Source organism: Triturus cristatus, chromosome 7 (genome assembly GCF_964204655.1).
Source record: "Triturus cristatus chromosome 7, aTriCri1.1, whole genome shotgun sequence".
Lineage (NCBI taxonomy): Eukaryota > Metazoa > Chordata > Amphibia > Caudata > Salamandridae > Triturus > Triturus cristatus.
This window is the reverse complement of record NC_140590.1, coordinates 1,877,553,989-1,877,577,196: the sequence shown is the minus strand read 5'-3', so window position 1 is coordinate 1,877,577,196 and position 23,208 is coordinate 1,877,553,989. Positions and strand designations below refer to the sequence as shown.

The 23,208-nt window shown below is 50.3% G+C and overlaps 1 long non-coding RNA gene across 1 annotated transcript; it reads right to left on the bottom strand.

Annotated features, from left to right (window-relative positions):
- Nucleotides 1-2,682: 2,682 nt before the first annotated feature.
- Nucleotides 2,683-22,220, bottom strand: LOC146813589 (uncharacterized). Its single transcript, XR_014966047.1, has 3 exons — nt 22,130-22,220; nt 4,362-4,493; nt 2,683-2,804 (listed from the first exon to the last, which is right to left on the bottom strand). It is a non-coding gene; the product is annotated as an uncharacterized LOC146813589 (long non-coding RNA).
- Nucleotides 22,221-23,208: the final 988 nt, after the last annotated feature.

The following is a 23,208-nucleotide window of genomic DNA, read 5'->3' as shown; positions in this document are numbered from 1 at the left end:
TGATGAGCAGGGCCACAGCCAGACTAAGGTCGAAAAACAGTGAAACACCAGCAAAAAGTGGGGGTACCCATGTGAAGCAGATCCTACTCTCCTACACAGAACAGGATTCTGGAGGCAGGTTCAAGGAGGGAAAACTCAACCTCAAACTGGTTTTACCCTGGGCGTGTAGCCCTGTGGCAGCCACATCTCTAGGGTGGGCTACCAAGCAACTGATTCCGTGGAAGGGTTGTGCTATCTTGAAAGGGGCAAGAATATAGCACTCTGGAATAGCCAGATGCCAAACATCACAATGCCTTTGTCACTAAGTAGAAAGGGACCCAGTAGCCCATTGGCTAGTGACCATATGATCCCCTCAGGGCACTTTCCTGGGATAAATAAGGCACCCCTGTCACTCTAACCCTCAGACCACTCTGAAATCAGAGAGAGGACCAAAGAAGGACTGCCCAGCTGCCCTTGGAACCGCACTAAGCGAGGCTGCACCGTCGGAAGGTCTGCACCTGCCTCACTTCGTGATAGCAAAGTTTGGACTGTGCCTGCAGCTCCTGGCTCAGTAAAAAGTTGACTCTCAGCCCCAGCCTACAGCATTGACTCCAAAGATCAGTCCGCTGATCTCCTGGAACCAGCTCTAGGGACACAAGAACTGAAGAAGCCCAAATCGACAAGTTGGTAGCCACCGCAGACGTTTTGCCGCTACCAGTCGCTGGGTACCTAAGAGGATAAATCTGGGAGAGCCAAAGGTTGCACCTGAGTCTGCCTGGTCCGGGAGTCCGATACAAGTCTGGATTCTTTGCACCCAAGGGACACTAGCCCACACCTAATGTTTTTGCCCCAACCGCGGTGGAGACAGACCAGTAGCCCATCATCGGTTGGCCTGCTTCTTCAATGTCCTTTGAGGGACCCCGATCTCTGTGGCCAAGTTTGGCCCACTTTACCCGTTGGCGGAGAAGTACCCACAAAGACACCCCCGTCGACTGCAACACAACTGGATCATTCCTTTCCTTTTCCTGCATCAGTCCGCATCTGTTCCACTCAGTTGATTTCTATAGCCGTTGACTAGTAACATTTCGATCTTGCTTTAAACACGCTCTGGTGCCCAGGAAATTGTCTAAAGGGTTGTCTCTGGCACCCTAGACATCTGTCCTGCCAGAAGTGGTCACCCAACCCGGGCCGTGGTTGCCGAACTAACTGTTTCAAACTTTTCAAACGTCTCTGTGCCTAATAAGGCTTCGGGAGTAGGGGCCACGCACCTACCTCCTCTTAAAACGTAATGGCCCTGGAAAATGTGGCCCTCATGGCCTTATAAGGCTCAGGGAGGTGGGCCACACGGCCCCCCCCCCCTCTGCCTTTAATTTAAAAAAAAAAAAAACAGCCCTGAGAATGAGGTGGTCAAGGCCTTTTTAAGACTCAGAGAGAGGGAGCCACATGGCCCCCATCCCCTTTCATAGAAAAAAGCCCCGGAGTATGGGGTCCCCAGGGGCTAATAAGGCTCAGGAAGGGGGCACATGGATGACTCCCCTTTAAAACACATAGAGTCCCGTGGCCAACCCACCTGCCGGGTTGACCTTACATATGGTAATAAAATATTACTTTACAATAAAAAACGAAACTCTAGAAGTTCACTGAAAAAAACAAAGGTTGAAGTAACGTTATAGTTAGGTGAATTTGCCAGTGACAGCCTTGTTTTGAACGTAAAAAATCACAGAAATGCACCAGTTACCTTAAGCCCCCGCCATGCACTGCTTATGACCTCACATATTACTTCACTCATGACATGTTCTATAGCATCATTTATGACATCACTGATGACATCATCCAAGCTTCCTTTGTACACATTGCTCTATAAACGTACATAGCATTAGAGCTCTGAAAGTAAATGCAGAATAACTCAGAATAACACGAAGCATCTTTACGGCTGTCATACAACCAACCCCCATAGGTGAAGCAAGCTTGTGTTATGTGCAGCATTGACCCAGTGCCAAACCCAGAGACCAAGTATGTGCAATGTGCTGAGTGCAGCTGCCCACTGGAGTCAAAGGACCGGGGGCATCTGTCCTCTCTCTCCACTTCCTCTCTCAGGGCCCAATTCACAGAACTAACTTAAGACAAAATCCTAAACTTACTACCATTTTGGTATTCCCTGAAGGTACTTACTCATTTCGGTAATCACAGAAGTTAGGAGTCCTAACTTTAGGACTCCTAAATGCCTTCTGTGAATACCCAAAGTCTTAAAGTTAGGATTTTTCTCAGTTTAGGAGTAGTAAAGTTAGGAGTCCTAACTTTTGTGAATACCGAAATGAGTAAGTGCCTTCTGTGAATACCAAAATGGTAGTAAGTTTAGGATTTTGTCTTAAATTAGTTCTGTGAATCGGGCCCTCAGTCCCTCCCTGGGCTCTTACTTTGTATTTTTAGAGCCACAAGTGCAAGTTGTTCACAAGCGGTGCAGGCTCTGGCAAACCTGAGCTACTTTCAGAGTTTGTTCTGGTCTGTCCTAGAGCAGAGGTGAATTTGAATATATGGAAGATGGGGGTCTGCAAAAAACACATTAAAAACAAGCGCTGCTCTGTGCAAGTCTTGTAATTAAATTTAAATGTCCAGAACAATCTATATTTCAATTCAAAAATCAAATGTGTGAAGAAAGTTAAAAGGTAAATTTCTCTCACCTCTGTGGAGACACAGAGTCTCTCTCAGATGAGGCTGCAAATCTCTCCATGGAGAGGAATCTTCTGTTCCAGGCTCATTCCTCACCCTGGGGCAGCTCTGTCCAGGGAGACGTCCTTGTCTGTCATGAAGGTTGCACTGGGAAACTGGTACAGAGGAGGGACAGACAGTTACAGAGAGACAGAGAGAGGGGCGAGGGAGACAGAGAGACAGAGAGAGACAGAGAGAGGGGGGGAGGGAGAGAGAGACAGGTACAGAGAGATGGAGAGAGAGAGTAGGATGAGACAGGTACAGAGAGACGGAGAGATGGAGGGAGATACAGGTACAGAGAAATGGAGGGAGGGACGGTGAGAGAGGGAGATACAGGTACAGAGAGATGGAGGTAGAGACAGGTACAGAAAGATGGAGGGACGGGAGAGAGAGAGAGACAGGTCAGAGAGGAGTCAGGGAGGAGGGAGAGACAGGTACAGAGAGATAAAGAGAGAGGGAGGGAGGAGGGAGAGACAAGTACAGAGAGATAGAAGGGAGGGAGGAAGAAGAGAGGTGGAGATTCCGGCCAGTGGCGGAGATTTAGCCATGGCCAAAATCTCCACCTCTGGGCCGGAAGCTCCGCCTCCGGCCCGGAAGCCCCGCCTCTGGCCCGGAAGCCCCGCCTCCGGGCCAGAAGCTCCGCCTCCGGGCCGGAATTTCCAGCCCGAGTGCAGATGTAAAGTTAGTAGTCGTAAATCAATTCTGTGAATACCAAAAGTAGTAAGTTTATTCTGTGAATCGCAAAAGTAGTAAGTTCATTCTGTGAATACCAGAAGTAGTAAGTGCATTCTGTGAATACCAAAATGGTACTAAGTTTAGGATTTTGTCTTAAGTTTGTTCTGTGAATCGGGCCCTATATCAAAACCAGGCATTAATTTTGCCAATGAAACTCTTATACACAACCCTCTGTGTGTTTGTGTGTCTTTGCACAGCTGGAGATAGAAGTGCTGTCCACAGTAACACAAGAGCATCAGCAGTGGGGGAGGTACCACAGACCAGGGGGTGAAGGACTGTGAGGGATGTGAGCCTGAACAGTCTAGTACAACACAACATGACATGCTAGGAACAAATGTACATGTGAGGGTGTGAGGCGGAAGGGTATGGTGCAGGGGCGTACCAACCAAGCGTGCAGCAGGTACAGTGGAACTGGGGCCTGGGGCTGTGAGGGATGTGAGCTTGAACAGTCTAGTACACTACAACATGACATGTTAGGAACATATTTGCATGTGAGAGTGTGAGGTGGAAGGCTGTGAGGCAGGGGCGTACCTACCAAGCGTGCAGCAGGCGTAGTGGCGAGGGGCCCCAGGGCTGTGAGTGGCCCCAGGGCTGTGAGGGGCCCCAGGGCTGTGAGGGTCCCACTGCACTACAATTGTAGCTGCTTCAGAACTCTTGGCATCCTTGCTACACCACTGGTATGAGGCAGATATGTTCAATGAGCTGCACGTGGTAGTAGTAAGACGCCTACATTTACCACGACTACCCAGGACTAAATCATCCCTGCATCTTCAACCCCCGCCCTCACTTTCAGCATCTACTGTCCCAGAGTGACGCTCACTAACACGGCTGAACACTAACACACATGAAGGCCAGTCTATGCCAAGCTGGAACTGTGCACATCTGACATGATGTCATTTACCTCAACATGTTGAAATAGAGAATGAAAAGCTGTTTACCTGGACGGAGGCACAGAGAGGTTTTCAGAAGAGAGCGCGGAGGATTCTGGGAAGACCCCGGACCATCTCCAGCCTCGTCTCTGAGTCCAGCAGAGCTCTGCACCCTGGGGCTGTAGAATACTGCTCTCTCCACTGCAGGGGGAGGAGCCAGAAGAGAGGGAGAGGAGGGAGAGAGAGAGAGGGAGAGGGAGAGAGAGAGAGGGAGACAGACAGACAGAGAGTCAGAGTCAAGAGTCAAGAGTCAAAGAATCTGTATTCGAATACAAATATCCATAAAAGCACAGATCAAATAGCAGCATAGTAATACATTGGTCAATAAAAGATCAATAAAAATACAGCGATTTAACCCCTTCCCTGTGGGGGTAATTCCCCCGTGGTGCCGTGGGGGGGCAGGGAGGTGAGCGCGGCGCCACGGTGCTCGTGACGAGACCAGCTCGTCATGAGTCACGGTGGAGCTGTGCTCATGACGAGCTGGTCTCGTTACGAACCCGCTCACTGATTAATTCTCCCGCACAGGCGGGGAATCAATCGTGCATGGGCGGAGTGCAGCTGTTATGATGAGACCAGCTCGTCATGAGCACAGCTGCACCGTGACTCATGACGCGCTGGTCTCGTCATGAACACCGGAGAGGATAAAAACCTTCTCTGAATAAGACCTGGTAGGTTATATGTGTCTACTATCTTAAAAAGTTAAATAAGATACATCAATAGGCACGGATCCAAATAATTAAACATTAATCAAGAATACAGTATCAGTAAACGAACATCAAGAGCATCCGTCATGCGGTGCTCATTGTTCTGCGTGCACACACTGCTGCTTTTAAAAATGAGCCTACATGGAAAAGGAATTCATCCTCTTGCAATTTGAGTATGTCCGTGCAAGCTACTTTACGGTGAGTAATGGCTTTTTAAAAAAAAAATGGCATCAACATCCATTTTGTATATTTTGAATAAAAATTACAAAAAAATAGAAAGTGTAACATCGTTTGATTACTTCGATCATCACAAGGGCATAGCAATTGATCAAGGTTAGCATTATATCCCAAAGGAAAACAAAGTAACTATCTCAATGTACCGGCCCTTAGGCGAGAGAGCAATCCTCTTTCCCGCCGACCTATGGGTTTTAAAAGATCGCTGGATGGCGAATGAGTGGCATCGTCTATGGACATATACCTGGCAACGGATGTTTCTGTGACTCCTTTTCATATCTTGCTTTGCTATACAGAGCATATAAAGCCTCCCGAAGGGCTTTTTTATTTATACCCTCTAAATCGGTGGGGTATTGGAAAATATGCTCAAGATTCACACGGTTGAGGCTCTCCCTTACAGCAACAAGCCAGGATATGTCCCTGCCCTGCCCACGCTTAAGGCAATCCTTTATTATGTCTCTGGTGAGGGTCGCTGCCGGGTTTTTCCAGATTGAAAGCCAGAATATTGCCGGGCGAGCCCTAATGTAATCTTCGATATATGGCAATTTCAATTCTTTCTGACAAATATACTGAGATGAGGAGATCGGAGCTCCGAGGAGTCTCCGGCAAAATCTGTTTCCTTCACCCTGGATGCTGTTACACTTTGTGAAACCCCAAACTTCTGCGCCATGTGTGGCAGTCGGGATTCACTGAGATTTAAAAATGTTATTAATAGCCAAAACCACCTCGATCTTTTTGGGTTGCGGGAGGCCAAGTATCGAATTAATGGCTTTTGAGAACTTGCTCCTGCTATGCGCCACATGGTCAACCCAAGAGCCATTTGCTGCGAATCCCAATCCCACATAGGGAAAAGTGCAAGTGCGGTGAAAACTGTCAGAGAGTCCATAGTGATTGTATTAATAACATACTTTTTCAGTCCACAAGCCATTAAAAACGATTTTTTTAAAATTAGTGCGTGAACTAAAACAGCCATAAAATCTACAAAACCCCGTACAAGAACACGTAGTGCGTTTAGTGTGCGGCGCATTGGGAGGCATCATCAGCATACAGTAGGGCGGGGAGTATATTACCATTAATTCGAGGGACATCATTAGAAAGCTTTGCCAAATCAACGTAACAAAGAGTGTACTCAAAATGCAGGGAAAAGAATTGTCAAAAGCAATAGACCGGGAGTATTTGAGTAAGAAAGATTCTGTAAAATGTATGAGCAAAAGCTGGGAGAAAGACGTAAGCTATCCTTACCTAGACATATTACTGAAACGATGGTTAAGAAGGGAAGTGCTTAGGATAAGAATTGGAATAAATCCGGCTGTAACAAATAGTGCAATAAAATCAGGCCTAATGCAACCCGATGGTAAATGCATGTGTAAGATGGGGATGAAATGTAACATTTCACACATTTTATTGGATTGTCGAAAATGTTTAAATTTACGTAAATTATATCTTCGTCCGATTTTTTTAAAGTATGATGTAAAGGCGCGCTCGCAAGCATGGGAGCTTCTTGCTGATATGGAAAATGTAGATACTGCGATAGCCATTGGGAAATATATGTAGGGTGTATATAAGTTTCCTACTTCATTAGAGGCTTAAGTGCAGAAAAGCGTATCGCTATCTGAAATTAAATATTACTGTTTTTAAATTTTTTAGGAATTAACTTATAAGGATCATATGATGTTTTTATTGCTGAGAATAAGACCTTTTAATGTGTAAACTCTTTTAAAAGTCATTGTATGAGTTGTAGTTTAAAGACTAAATGGTCTAAATAAACTTTATGTTTGAACTGACCTGAGCAGTCCCGATGGTCCCGGTAGTCCCGTTGGACAAAGTGGCAGCGTGCAGGTGGTCCCGTGGGACAAAGTGACGGTGTACAGGATAAAGTGCCGGTGCTGCTGCCAGTATGGGCTCCCCAGAGAGAGAGAGAGAGCAGGAGAGAGAAGGAGAGAGAGAGAGAGAGAGAGAGACAGAGAGAGGTGAGGTGGAGATGAGGAAGAGAGACAGATATAGAGGAGGGAGTGAGGGGAGAGAGGGAGACGGAGAGAGAGGAGAGGAGAGAGAGAGAGAGAGAGAGAGAGGGAGAAAGGGAGAGAGGGAGAGAAGGAGAGAGAGAGAGAGAGAGAGAGAGAGAGAGAGAGAGAGGTGAGGTGGAGATGAGGGAGAGAGACAGATATAGAGGAGGGAGAGAGGGGAGAGAGGGAGAGGGAGAGAGAGGAGAGGAGAGGAGAGAGAGAGGGAGAGAGAGAGAGAGAGAGAGAGAGAGAGAGAGAGGGAGAAAGAGAGAGAAGGAGAGAGAGAGAGAGAGAGAGAGAGAGAGAGAGAGGGGGAGGGGAGGGAGAGGGAGTGAAAACAAAGAGGAGAGATTAAGTGAGGAAGGAAGGGTGAAATGTTAAGTTATGTTATGTTAAGTAAGTATTTACTTAACACATGCGCTACTCGCTTTGCGCTACTCGCTTTGCGAGGCATGCAGTATACACTATGTCAGTATGTCATGGTGAATTGAAACTCTTGAAGTTGCAGTACCCACTTTTTGATCCGCGGGGGAGGGCGAGCTGCGGACTCCTGGAACAGCGGGATGAGGGGCGTATGATCAGTGACAACCATGAATGGGTGACCGTAGAGGTAGATGTGGAAGTGGCGGCACCTCCACAGGATGGCAATTGCTTCCTTTTCGATCTGCGATTAGCGCTGTTCCTTGTGTGTGAGGGTGTGACTGTGGTACGCCACCGGGGCCCATTCCTCGCACTCTTTCTGTTTGCCCAGTACCGCTCCGAGGCCTGTGGGGCTGGCATCCACCACGAGTTGAGACTCCTTTCGCGGGTCAAAGTATGCTAGGATAGTACTGTCTGACAAGGCTGCTTTTGTCCGCCTGAACGACCTTTCTTGTTCTGCTTCCCAGACCCGTGGGCTGTTAACTTTCATTAGTTCTCAAAGTGGCCCTGTTAAGTCAAACTGATTTTTGATAAACCGGCTGCAGTACGCCACCATGACCAGAAAGCTACGCACTCCGGACAAGGACGTGGGGGCAGGTGCCTCCTGGATGTCTTTGACTTTGTCGGTGTCTGGGCCAATACCTTTGTCTGAGAATTTTTTGCTGAAAAAGCTAATGTGTCTGTGCAGAAAGTCGTACTTGTTGCGATGTAGCGTGAGTCCTTGGTCCTGGAGGCGTGAGAAGAAGGTGTTCCTCCAGTGTGGGGGCATGCACCAGGATATCATCACTCACATTGAGCACCCTTGGATGAACTGCGCCCTGATTTTGTCGTCCTCATCAGGAAGGGTGCACGTGCTCGCCAGTTCTTTGAGGTGCCCGTAGAATACGTCCACGCATTCACCCGGCAACTGGCACGCCTGACGGAGGAGGAAGCATTTGTAGTGAGGGTTGGTGTTAGGCTTAAAATAGGCTGTGAATGCGTCCCTCATGGAGGCGTAGTTCCTAGGGGGTCCAGCCTCCCTCACTGACTTAGAGATCTTGTGGATGTCGGCCTCCCCAAGGTGAAGAAGCATGGGCCGCCTCGCTGGGATGCCGGCTGCTTCAAAGTACTTCTCCAGATCTTCCACCCAGGCTTTCCAGCAGGCTGCCTGGGACGGGGGTGGCCCCGTGACTGTATAGGGTTCCAGCGGCGGCACCGTGGCCATGCTGTGGGGTGCCTGCGGCGGGCGCCGAGTCTACTGCCACGGGACAATGACTTGCGGTGCACTATCCGCCTAGACAACAAAGCACACAACAGCAAAGAGCTCTTCAACATCGTGAAGGAACTCTCCAACCCCAGCTCCAACACCAAAGACATCCCACCTTCGCAAGACCTATGCGACTCACTGGCCACCTTCTTCCACCGCAAGATCACAGACATCCATGACAGCTTCAACGCCATGAACACCTCGGCAACCACTGAGACCTCCGCCCCCATGACCACCACCCGCACCAACCACCTGCTCTCCTGGACCAACATCAACGATGACGACACCATCAAGATCATGAGCACCGTACACTCCAGATCCCCATCAGATCCTTGCCCACACCACATCTTCAACAAAGCCAGCACTATCATCGCACCCCATCTCCAGAAAGCCATTAACATCTTCTTCGAGACAGCAACCTTCCCGGAGAGCTGGAAGCACGCAGAGATCAACGCTTTACTCAAGAAACCCAAGGCGGACCCCAAGGACCTCAAAAACGTCTGACCCATCTCCCTGCTCCCGTTCCCAGCGAAGGTCATCGAGAAGGCCGTCAACAAACAATTGACCAGCTTCCTCGAGGAGAACAGTATCCTAGACCCTTCCCAGTCCGGGTTCCGCAGCAACTACAGCACCGAAACTGCCCTCATCGCCGCCACCGATGACATCAGGACCCTGCTAGACAACGGAGAAACCGCGGCCCTCATCCTCCTGGACCTGTCAGCCGCCTTCGACACGGTCTGCCACCGCACACTACGAACACACCTCCACGACACCGGAATCCAAGAGAAGGCCCTGGACTGGACCATCTCCTTCCTCTCCGGCAGAACACAGAGCATCCGCCTCCCCCCCTTCCGCTCCGAAGCCACCGAGATCATCTGCGGCGTACCCCAGGGCTCATCCCTCAGCCCAACGCTGTTCAACATCTACATGGCACCGCTCGCCCACGTCGCCCGACTGCACGACCTCAACATCATCTCCTATGCCGATGACACCCAGCTGATCCTCTCCCTCACCAAGGACCCCCACACCGCCAAAACCAACCTCCACGAAGGAATGAAGGCCATCGCCAATTGGATGAGGAACAGCCGACTGAAGCTGAACTCAGACAAGACAGAGGTCCTCATCCTCGGATACACCCCCTCGGCCTGGGACAATTCCTGGTGGCCGACTGCACTAGGAACAGCCCCAACGCCCACCAACCATGCACGCAACCTAGGGGTCATCCTCGACTCCACCCTCTCCATGACGAAGCAGGTCAACGCCGTCTCTTCCTTCTGCTTCAACACCCTCTGCATGCTCCGCAGGATCTACAAGTGGATCCCCACCGAAACAAGAAGGACGGTCACCCAGGCCCTCGTCAACAGCAGACTGGACTACGGAAACGCCCTCAACGCAGGAGCCTCGGCCAAACACCTGAAACGGCTCCAACACATCCAGAACGCCTCCGCACGCCTGATCCTCGACATCCCTTGCCACAGCCACATCACACCCCACCTGAGAGACCTGCACTGGCTCCCCGTCAACAAGAGGATAACCTTCAAGCTCCTCACCCACGCACACAAGGCACTCCACAAGACCAGACCAGCGTACCTCAACAGCCGACTCAGCTTCTACACTCCCACCCGCCAGCTCTGCTCCACATACTCTGCCCTCGCCTCTGTCCCCCGCATCCAAAGAGTGACCGGCGGCGGCAGATCATTCTCCCACCTCGCCGCCAAGACATGGAACACCCTCCCCATCCGCCTACGGCAGACCCAAGACCTACTGACCTTCAGAACACTCCTCAAGACCTGGTTCTTCGAACAGTAGCAGCACTCCCCCCCCTTAGCGCCTTGAGACCCTCACGGGTAGGTAGTGCGCTTTACAAATGCTATGATTGATTGATTGAGGTAGGGGCACCTGAAGAGCTGAACGGGTGTGCAGCCTGTGGTGATGCGTAGGCCTGTGGGCTGGACACTGTGCCATCCGGGTGGGCCGCACTGGAACGGATTTGTCTGTGAGCTGCTGGACTGCAGTGTAGGCCTGAAGCAACGGGCAGCGTGGCCAGGACTCCATGGGGCGGGGCTGCGTGGTGCGCCGGGGCCTGTGGCGCGGAAGCCAGCGATCGGCTGAGGGACCTGCCAAGGTCGCAGGCCTCGGGCTTAGGCTTGAAGCATGCACCAGCACGTGGTGGGCCCTCCTGGAGACATGCCGGTGGCGGCAGGTGAGCAGTGTGGCCTGGGTGTCCAGGGGTGGGCACTCATTGCTGGGCGCTGGTCGGCTCTAGGGGCCAGTGGTCTGGGGGTGCAGCAGGTGCACAGAATTGCGCAGGCACCACCGGTCACGGCGGCTCTCCGGGCAGACACAGCCCTGCAGGCGATGACAAGATGTGCACGGGGTTGGCGTGGGACGTAGCCACCTCGTCTCCAGTGTAGTGTTGGCCATTGCAGGTTGCCGGCCATGTGTGTGGCCTATGGCAGGGGTGGGGCAAACACAGAGACACACGCAGTAGTTACTTTGGTGGCCAGTCCAAATCTGAACCACGCCCGGATCCCTGGGCTATATATTCACACTCCTGCGCTGGACTTGTGTACGCCAGCCCAGCCCACTCCGCTTACGCTTACAGGGGGGGAAGACAAGGCTACGTGCCCACGGTCTTCCCCACTGCCAAAGGTAACATGATTGCGTCCGCTGTACACAACATTTCAGGGCTGTCAACAGTGCTTAATTTGTTAAACATTAATAGGTGTAAGTGCAGCCACCCAATCTTTCCCCAGGAGTTTGCAAGTTGCAGCCGATTGATTGTTGGTGTTGTTATTGAACAAGATTGCCTATTTCTGATTCCACATCATGCTTCTTTTTTCCACCAACCTATATTTCATCTATGTTGCTTGAAAAGATGGAATCCAGCTGGATAGTGTGTCCGGTAGCTTTCACTGCGCTGGTTTTGTGCCTGCCATAGTGTAATGTGCTGACTTTGTTCCTGTGCAATTTGTTGACTCCTAGACATGCCTGGCAGTGCCTGCACTTTGCTTGCTTTGTGCTCAGAGCAGCAACCTACAAGAAGTGAGGGAAGTCTCTTGTGTTCAGTTCTAGTCGAACCCAACTCAAATGCCACACTTAAAGGGCCATTACCAAATATTTTGTTTGAGTCTTTACCTTGCCGGGCTCTAGCCAGAGCTGCACCTTGGTGCCAATGTCACCAAAGACCTTCAGCTTTTTGCTTTTCAGTCATTATCATTAAGAGATAAACTGATCAGGCTACAGTTTTTTGAAAGTTCTGAGCTTGGTATGCGAGAGATATTTATTTTCTATAGGAATGTCAAGTGCACTTATCTAAATGTTTAAATGCACTAATGACTATTTATATATCACTTACTAATATGTTAATTATTAACCAAAAGAACCCTTTTCAGCAACCTTAGAATAATGAAAGTTTGAGGAAAAAGCGCTGTGGCTCTCAATGTGTCCCTTTGCAGTCTTCGGGCCGCTTCATTTGGACTCATTAACCAACTTACAGGTCTCTGCAGTAGGTCTTAACCCCATTAGATATTTTAAATCGCAATTAAGTAAGTCAGAAAGGATTTACTTTTACATTTGTCCTTGTGACCAGTTTCTTTGGGCAGCTTTTTTCCAAATACATAATTGTCTCTCTCTGCTCTTTGTGACTCCACCCCTTTTTGCTGCCTCTCACTGACCTCCAGTTTACAGGACCCAGGAGTGACATCTTTCTGTTTGCAGGACTGCCAGTCCCTGGATGTCCCTCTCGCGGTTTGTTTTTCATACCTGCTTTGCTTTCTGTTTTTCTCTTCCTACTTTCTGCTTTTTCTGCTTTTATCACTTGCTCTGGGTCAAAGTCTGGTGATGAGACTGTAGACCAGGTCCCTAACACTGACTCCCGGTGCCCCCCCTCAGTCACCAAGTAAACCGAAGCCTCGGCTCTCAGTGGCTGTCCCTCCTCATTATCCGTTGATGGGCATCCGTGGCAAAGCCGCAGAGCTGGCAGGGACCCTCTCTTCCGATGCCCAGGATGCAGCGTTTGGGGCCAGGGACATGACGTCTCCATGTCTATTGTTGGACCAGCAGATGCCCCCCCCTGTGGCACAAGCCCTTTGGCTGCCAATGTACAGCACCACAGTACAGATGTGGGAAAAAAGGATTTTCTGCTGCTGGAATGACAGATGTAAGTACCTGAATGTGCAAGATGGTCAAACTTGTATAGACCATTAAACTAAACTTTACTGCAGGTGTTCTTAGAAAATACAGTAATGCGGAAGTTCAGCTTGCTTTGCTAAGAGCAGCTCCAGAATAGAAATATTAGCCATGTTTGCAAAATAAAACTATTAGGATGTTTAATGCCTCCCACAGTGTAGAAGAAAGAAAACCCGATTGGTTATTGCATTTGACATAAAATATACCCCAAAGATTCTGCAACTTGAAACCATGAATGAAGGTCCATACAGACCTGCTAAACTATTCTGCATTTAGTATTCTTTGCAAATAAAATGTTTCCAAAAATATTTACAACTTGGAAAAATGAAGGCTACAGATAGTTTTGCTAAACTACGGTGCAACTTTATTTCCCATTTCTGTAAGGCATAGTTTAATAACCCGTTCACTGTATGTCCAGCCATTCTACACCGACCGCTCAGTGCACAGCACTTTCCCCCGTTCACTGTCTGTCCAGCCATTCTACACAGACCGCTGAGTGCACAGCACTTTCCCCCTTCACTCTCAGTCCAGCCATTCTACACAGACCGCTGAGTGCATAGCACTTTCCCTGTTCACTGTCTGTCCAGCCATTCTACACAGACCGCTCAGTGCACAGCACTTTCCCCCGTTCACTGTCTGTCCTGCCATTCTACACAGACCGCTGTGTGCACAGCACTTTCCCCCTTCACTGTCTGTCCAGCCATTCTACACAGACCCCTGTGTGCACAGCACTTTCCCCGTTCACTGTCTGTCCAGCCACTCTACACCGACCGCTGAGTGCACAGCACTTTCCCCCGTTCACTGTCTGTCCAGCCATTCTACACAGACCGCTGAGTGCACAGCACTTCCCCCCTTCACTCTCAGTCCAGCCACTCTACACAGACTGCTGTGTGCGCAGCACTTTCCCTGTTCACTGTCTGTCCAGCCAATCTACACCGACTGCTGTGTGCACAGCACTTTCCCCGTTCACTGTCTGTCCAGCCATTCTACACAGACCCCTGTGTGCACAGCACTTTCCCCGTTCACTGTCTGTCCAGCCATTCTACACCGACCGCTGTGTGCACAGCACTTTCCCCAGTTCACTGTCTGTCCTGCAATTCTACACAGACCGCTGTGTGCACAGCACTTTCCCCGGTTCACTGTCTGTCCTGCCATTCTACACAGACCGCTGTGTGCACAGCACTTTCCCCCTTCACTGTCTGTCCAGCCATTCTACACAGACCCCTGTGTGCACAGCACTTTCCCCGTTCACTGTCTGTCCAGCCATTCTACACAGACCGCTGTGTGCGCAACACTTTCCCCGTTCACTGTCTGTCCAGCCATTCTACACAGACCGCTGTGTGCGCAGCACTTTCCCCGTTCACTGTCTGTCCAGCCATTCTACACAGACCGCTGTGTGTGCAGCACTTTCCCCCATTCACTGTCTGCAGAGTTTTCCCGGCTCAATGAGTGCATATCCCTTCTCCCTCTTCATTCTCTTTAAAACGCTCTCCACTAACTCTTCCTGTTCTCTGTCTGGCCATTGCTTCTCCTTTAGTTTTTTACTCGCTGCCACAACAGCACTTACGCTTCACAGGCCCTATGGTAGACTAGCTGTGCAGTACTCCTCCTGTACTAACTGCAGTGTACCCAACCTGTACTCTATCTCCACAGGGCTTCTCCACCACACTGTGTACAGTGCTTTCAGTATTAACTCCAAAGCCATTCGATAAATGCACTCCAATGTATGGAAGTAAAGAATTATCCGTGTATCTTTGGAACGAAGATTCAGCAGGGGATGTTTATGAACCCCGTTGTCCACACCTGATTATTGACTAAGAGAGAATAGTGGCAGACGGGGCATTGAATCCTCTCATGCCTGAAACCTATTTTCATGCATCTTGAAGGGCACCCCAACTCTAGTGCGGCCGGACACCCGAACTCTAGTGTGGCCGGACAGCCCAACTCTAGTGTGGCCGTGGACAGCCCAACTCTAGTGTGGCCAGACAGCCCAACTCTAGTGTGGCCGCGGACAGCCCAACTCTAGTGTGGCCGGACAGCCCAACTCTAGTGTGGCCGCGGACAGCCCAACTCTAGTGTGGCCGCGGACAGCCCAACTCTAGTGCGGCCGGACACCCCAACTCTAGTGCGGCCGGACACCCGAACTCTAGTGTGGCCGGACACCCCAACTCTAGTGTGGCCGTGGACAGCCCAACTCTAGTGTGGCCAGACAGCCCAACTCTAGTGTGGCCGCGGACAGCCCAACTCTAGTGTGGCCGGACAGCCCAACTCTAGTGTGGCCGCGGACAGCCCAACTCTAGTGTGGCCGCGGACAGCCCAACTCTAGTGTGGCTGCGGACAGCCCAGCTCTAGTGTGGCCGCGGACAGCCCAACTCTAGTATGGCCGGACATTCCAACTCTAGTATGGCCGGACATTCCAACTCTAGTATGGCCGGACAGCCCAACTCTAGTGTGGCCGCGGACAGCCCAACTCTAGTGTGGCCGGACAGCCCAACTCTAGTGTGGCCGGACAGCCCAACTCTAGTGCGGCCGGACAGCCCAACACTAGTGCGGCCGGACAGCCCAACACTAGTGCGGCCGGACAGCCCACCTCTAGTGCGGCCGGACAACGCAACTCTAGTGTGGCCGGACAGCCCAACTCTAGTGTGGCCGGACAGCCCAACTCTAGTGTGGCCGCGGACAGCCCAACTCTAGTGTGGCCGCGGACAGCCCAACTCTAGTGTGGCCGGACAGCCCAACTCTAGTGTGGCCGGACACCCTAACTCTAGTGTGGCTGCGGACAGCCCAACTCTAGTGCGGCCGGACAGCCCAACTCTAGTGCGGCTGGACACCCCAACTCTAGTGTGGCCGGACAGCCCAACTCTAGTGTGGCCGGACAGCCCAACTGTAGTGTGGCCGCGGACAGCCCAACTCTAGTGTGGCCGCGGACAGCCCAACTCTAGTGTGGCCGGACAGCCCAACTCTAGTGTGGCCGGACAGCCCAACTCTAGTGCGGCTGGACACCCCAACTCTAGTGCGGCCGGACACCCCAACTCTAGTGTGGCCGGACACCCCAACTCTAGTGTGGCCGCGGACAGCCCAACTCTAGTGTGCCCGGACACCCCAACTCTAGTGTGGCCGGACACCCCAACTCTAGTGCGGCCGGACACCCCAACTCTAGTGTGGCCGCGGACAGCCCAACTCTAGTGTGGCCGGACAGCCCAACTCTAGTGTGGCCGGACACCCCAACTCTAGTGTGGCCGGACACTCCAACTCTAGTGTGGCCGCGGACAGCACAACTCTAGTGTGGCCAGACAGCCCAACTCTAGTGTGGTCGCGGACAGCCCAACTCTAGTGTGGCCGGACAGCCCAACTCTAGTGTGGCCGCGGACAGCCCAACTCTAGTGTGGCTGCGGACAGCCCAACTCTAGTGCGGCCGGACAGCCCAACTCTAGTGCGGCTGGACACCCCAACTCTAGTGCGGCCGGACACCCCAACTCTAGTGTGGCCGGACACCCCAACTCTAGTGTGGCCGCGGACAGCCCAACTCTAGTGTGGCCGGACAGCCCAACTCTTATGTGGCCGGACAGCCCAACTCTAGTGCGGCCGGACAGCCCAACTCTAGTGCGGCCGGACAGCCCTACTCTAGTGCAGCCGGACAGCCCAACTCTAGTGCGGCCGGACAGCCCAACTCTAGTGAGGCCACATAAGTGGACTTGTGTGGTAAGAGGTGAATATTCTAGCACCTCTAATAGGGCTGTTACATAATGATTTGTATGTCTGAGAAGTAGATCTGAAAGACCATCAGATCTTGGGAAGAGACAGTTGCAGGACATGCTTGACCAGCTTCCTGTTAGGGCTTGTGCAGTGGCAGTCAAAAGTCATGCTCCTGATATCGTGGTAGCACCAGGAACGACTGAGTCAAAAGTCAGGCCCCTGCCTCTGATCGGACTGTGTGACTGCTGTAGAATTGGCTGCAATAGTGTTCCTCACAAGTCAAGCCTTTGCTTCTGAAACATTGATAGCATCTGTTAGACCATGTCTCGCTCGAGGCCTCGCGAAGGTAGGCTGTAAATGCGATACTTTTCTATCAAGTCTCTGACCCTAGAAGTAAAGGACTCTAATTCCTATTTGTCTCTTTCCAAGGGCTGGTTTGATTGGCCTTAGGGGTTCATAGGAATCCATGCATGACCCCTAGATGTATCAGCACCCAGGCTAATGTGCTGCGTAGCTAAATACATATAAGGTCCCAAAGGCAAGACCGATTGCATTGCAAATGCTTGTTTCCTCTTACCAGCACACATAGAACGAGGAGAACACCTCCTTTGATTGTTTTTGTGCAGTTAGATGTTCCTTCCTGCACAAAAACAATGATGCCAACAACACGGACACCCTTGTACCAGGGTGCAAAGGTGCCTCCTTTGGTGCTCGGCTGACGGTTGTACGCCCGCGCTGGCAGAAAGGACAAGAATGCCCGTATCTTGTAGATATGGCGCATTCCTGCCCTTTTATTTTTACGTAGGGCATCACAGCTAGAAAGCTCGCGGCGCTGCCTTACACCAAAATATTGTAAATATTACCCTATGTCAATTTCCTGTCCATCACAAGAATTAGTATTTCTCAATTTAGCTGTCTTTTTCTGCTTTTAAATAAGATATGAAACATTTGTTGGTTATGATCACAGGAGACTAAGTCAGGCAGCAACAGTACACTTGCTCAAATACACACACATGGCCTCTATCGTAGGCCAAACTCTCCTTCCGCGCGCCTAATTTGGAGATGTGCGGACCGTAGGTTGTCCGTGGATGAAGCCTCTGTTGGTTCAGTTGATAGAAAAGTTCCTCTGAGGGCCCTACGGTGTAGTTGCCACCAGGAACAACCTGGCAGTGAGGAATGGAACAAAACAATAATGTCCCCCACACTCCAGGACAAAACTTCCAAGGTATGGGGGTCCTTAGTTTTTGTGTTTTCAAAAACAAACTCCCAGTTTAGAAGTTTCTTTTTGTAATACAAAATAGTGTTAAAAGTTTGGTGGACGGCAGTTCAATCTCACAGCAGCCGTCCACCAGACCTTTTGACCTTGAACGGAAAGGCTTTGATGCTTGACTGCTGGGCCGGTGTCCATCTCTAAGTTTGACAGACAGTAGTCTATCAGGATGGTCGCGTATTGTCCTCCGCCACACTGACAGACAGAATACCATCCGTCAAACACATTAAATTTGCCCCATGGTTCAGACAGGAGTAAATCCATTCCCTGCACAGTGACGGAAGGGAAAACATCCAAAACTGGTGGGGTGAAGGGGCTTTTCCAAAGGGAAAAAAATCCTTTAAAGGAAAATAAAGAGAGACCAACTGGTCTCATGCCAGGGCATATTTCTATGCAGGACTGTATGCTAAGTACAATTACACATACTGAAATGCCCTTCCATGGTCGTAATTCAAAATTGACAAAACATTTCCAGTAGTACTGTTGGAAAACTTTGAGAATTTGTGAAACATGTAAATCCGCACCAATGAAAGAGTGAAGACACTCTACAGCTTTCTTTCTTGAAGATCATAGGTGTCTGAAAAGCAACTTGAACCAATGACATTCTGGACCCGTATTACAAACAGTGCACACTGTGCTGTGTGTCCTATCACTGAAAATGTGCTGTTCCAGGGCAGACCTTTCTAGAAACCGCTGGGCAGGGGACGCCTGGAGACCCCTAGGGTTCCTATTCCCCCATTGAATGGTCCCTCTCTTGGGCATACTGACTGTGTAAAATAGACGCAGTAGCAACAGATCTCAGCTACTGAGAGACGATCATCGGAAACTCTTCATCAGGCTCCACTTAATGTAACAATAGCTGGCAACTATCCAACCGCAGACCCAAGACATGCAGGTCCACCTGCATACACTGCATGAGCAGGTTTGCACCCTTGAGGAGCATGTGGAGGATGCTGAGGGCAGGTCGCGGCGAAATAACATAAGATTGATGGGCCTGCCTGAAAACGTGAAGGGACGAGAAGTAGAGTCATATCTTGAAACCTGAATTTGCAGCTTTGTTCCCTTTGTTCCCTTTGAGGCACTTTCATCATTCTTCTCAATGGAGCGGGTTCACAGGGTCCATTCGAGGAGAACCCCACCGGGTGTCCTGCCTAGACCACTGGTGGCTCGCCTTATCCACTATAAAGACAGAGGCGTGGTCTTGAGTGAGGACCACAAGCAGCACAATTTGCCAGTTGACAATGCCAAAGTGATGATCTTCCCAGACTATGCACTGGCGGTCCAATGTAAACGTCCCGCTTTACTTGCAGTCAAACGCAAGCTGAGAAAAGTCAACATTCAATATTGATTCCTCTTCCTGGCACGTTTCTGTATGGAAGCAGATAGTAAAATACATTTCTTTACTGATCTCCTTGATCGGGCCCTGGGTTAAAATTCAGGGGCCGGCAACAATTGATCATGGCCTTGGTGTAGTAGGGGGAGTACGCTCTCTGGGGGACACCTACAGAGACACAAAAAGAGGGACTAATAAGCTGCTCTTCACATGCCCGCTCTCCGAGCTTGGCGGAGGTCATCCAGGAGCAATGTATGGTGTTGCTGACAGTGGTGGCGTTCCAGGACCCCGCCCTCCTTCTAACACAGATGACTCCAAACCCTCAGGAGATGTGCATTCTGTGACCTCGGAACTCTTTCCCCAGGCTCTGACATGCTTCCCAAGGTGACTCACCAAACAGCGGATAATATCCTTTAACGTAATTGTTGGTATGCTATGCACCTGTGTGCTTGTTGATTAAGCTTTCTGACATAGAACCCCCCCTGATTTCTCCCTCTCGTCAACTTACTGTCACCCTTTTAAGACAATGGGAAGCACCGGTGAACTGTTCTGCACTTGGAGACATGGTCCACATCCATGTGTCTGACTTTAGGTACCACTGGGTCTAGAAGTGTATGTTGGCATCAGGGGAACATATGATGGCTTTGTGTAATCCCCATGTTAGCCTCATGTTAGCCTCATGTAAGCATTATCTCAGCCTCTTACTTGGTTTTCAGATGAGGCCGCGTGACTAAACTCATGTTAGCCTTGTTTGATACTCTTGTAAGCACCATGTATGCCTCATCCATGTCATATCAGACTCATGTCCAGCTCATGTCAGTCTGAAGTGCTCATCATGTCAGCCTCACAGGGGCTCATGTCAGGCTTCTGTGGCCCTTGTGTGGGCCCTGCAATGCCCACTGTGCCATCTTGCTTGTATCTTACAGTTTCTGGACTTCCCCCTGATTTCTGCTTATCTGCGTGACAATCAATCCGTGAGTCCGCTGGAGGTGTCAATGTGACTTATCTCTCAAATGTCAGCTTTAAATGTGCCTCCGTCACTTCATCTCACTTCAGCTCACTCACCTCATGTCACTGTCTCTGTCTCTCACTGTCTCTGTCCCTCTCTTTCCCTCTGCTGCATAATGTCCTTCTCAGGCCTCTGCCTCCAGCAGTGTCACTTGAGCCGCCCCAGAGAAAGCGTATCAAGAATGCGTACTTACTTCTGCCAAGGGCCTAATTTGAGCCAGGGGGTTCTGGTGCTCAGCACTGGCACTTAATTGCCCACACGGGCCCTTATGACAGGCTGCCACATGGTGGCGATGTTTGCTAAGTTAGAGATGAGAAGAACAGATATTTATTAAATCAACATACATTATAAATGACTCATTCCTGCTGCCCAAGCCATTCTTTTAGCTCTGGGGCCTGGAATAGTCTGAATTGTCACGCTTGTAGGACTGTGCTGGTTAGTAGCTCGGTTAGTACTGTCAGTGGCAGTGTTTTCAGGGGCAATAGGTGGGGCAATCTGCAGTGCCCTTATGGAGAGGTCTTTGGCTCTTATTTGTTTTGCAAATTAAGAACTGCCCCCGGCTGTGCCCTCATGACCCCAGATCGACTTACCTTCACAGGTGCTCAGATCTCTCAGAGGTTTGCTACTCAAAAGGACATCATCTTGATCAATTTCTCTTGCAAATCCACCCATTAAGGATCAGGAGTAGGGCCACTCTGGAACTGAAGCCAGTGTGGACCACTGCCCCTTCCGCCCTCTGCCCCAGTGGGGACCACTGCCCCTTCCGCCCTCTGCCCCAGTGGGGACCACTGCCCCTTCCGCCCTCTGTCCCAGTGGACTGACTACTGCCCCTTCCTCCCTCTGCCCCAGTGGGCTGACTACTGCCCCTTTCGCCCTCTGCCCCAGTGGGGACCACTGCCCCTTCTGCCCTCTGCCCAAGTGGGCTGACCATTGCTCCTTGGTGCCAGAGAGCACTTGCTGCTAAGGCTGTTATTTCATGACATGTTGAGGCAGCTCAGCATCATTTTAGGGTAGTTGTGCTGAACATTCTCTGCATTGTCACACTTTCCCCACTGTTTTCTTGGGGTTGGTGAACCCCAGACATCCTTGGAGAGGGCTTATTTGACACTCAACAAATGTTTTGTACTATTTCATAAGAGCCAATCCAGAACCTTTGGCTGGTCAGACAATTTAGTTTATCAAGTATGTTCTAAGATGAATTATTTGTGCCCGGCCCCACAGAATGTGGGAGCTCTTATTTCAGTCAGTCGGAGTCAGTGCAGTTATTTACAGTACTTGTACATCTCATCGGCCACAGCTCTTCACAGCAAACCTTTCTGACACACCAGTGACAGTCAACAGACATCAGTGAGCGGGGCGCCCCCTTCAGGAGCCTTCCGTAACTCTCAGCACTCAGAACACTTAATCATCATCATTTTCATCACCATCTCCATCTTCATCATCCAGCAGAATGTATATTTTAAACAATGTTTAAGACAAAACTTTGAATCAGACATTACTGCTGAGGCTGACGGCCACCAACTAACTGTAATTCTGTGGTTACAATGTAGGATCAGGAACCTCTATTTCTTTTAATCTGTAGTTTTTCTAATCATGTCTGACGCAGAGAGGCCCTTCCTCATGCCTTGGGGGGTCTTAGGGTGTCTGAAAGTCAACTCCACTTCTTACCCAGACGGTAGAGCACGATGTTTATGAATACGTTGACTGCAATCATCACTCCCAGGGTTATCGCCTGCCTCCTTAGACGAGGGATCTCATCGCCACCTGGAGAGGAAATCACAGAATCCTGCATTTAACTTTACATATCATATCATAAGATGGCTTGTAATATCCTCAGTTAGTGTGTCAAGTCACTCCAACGAATGTCAGTGTGCCTGAGGACTGGCCACTGAGTCTTTGTTGGTACGAAGACTGGTCACTGAGTCTCAGTGTTTTCCAAGACTGGTCACTGAGTCTCAGTGTGTGCCAAGACTGGTCACCAAGTCTTGGTTTGTGCCAAGATGGGTCACTGAGTCCCAGTGTGTGCCACAATTGGCCCTTGACTCTCCATGTTTGCCAAGACTTGTAACTGAGTTTCAGTGTGTGCCTAGACTGGTCACTGAGTTTCAGTGTGTGGCAAGACTGATCACTGACTCTCAGCGTGTGCCAAGACTGATCACTGACTCTCAATGTATGGCAAGATGGTAAATAGCTCTACTTATTTGCCAAGATTGACCAGTGGCTCTCAGTGTGTGCCAAGATTAAACAATGAATCTGAGTGTGCACCAAGACTAATCAGCATGTACTGGCTCCAGCCAAAAATCTGTGAGGAAATGAGAGTGACACTTAGTGTGTTTGCCAAGGCTGGAAGTAAGTCTCAGTTTGATGCAAGACATGTCAGTGACTCTGTGTGGGTGGAGAGGCTGGCTAGTGACCCTCAGTGCATGCCACATCTGGACTGAAACTTCCTGCATGTGCCAAGTCTGTATTGTGCCTCACTGCATGAGCCTTATCCAGCTGCCTCTTACATCATATGTAAGGCAGGACTGTGGCTCACTCTACGTACCATTTGTGGACAGTTGCTCACTCTATGTACCATGTTTGGACTGTGGCTCACTCTATGTACCATTTGTAGACCATGGTTCACTCTATGTACCATTTGCGGACTATGGTTCTCTCTATGTACCATTGGTGTACTGTGGCTCACTCTATGTACCATTTGTGGACTGTGGCTCACTCTATGTACGATGTGTGGACTGTTATTCACT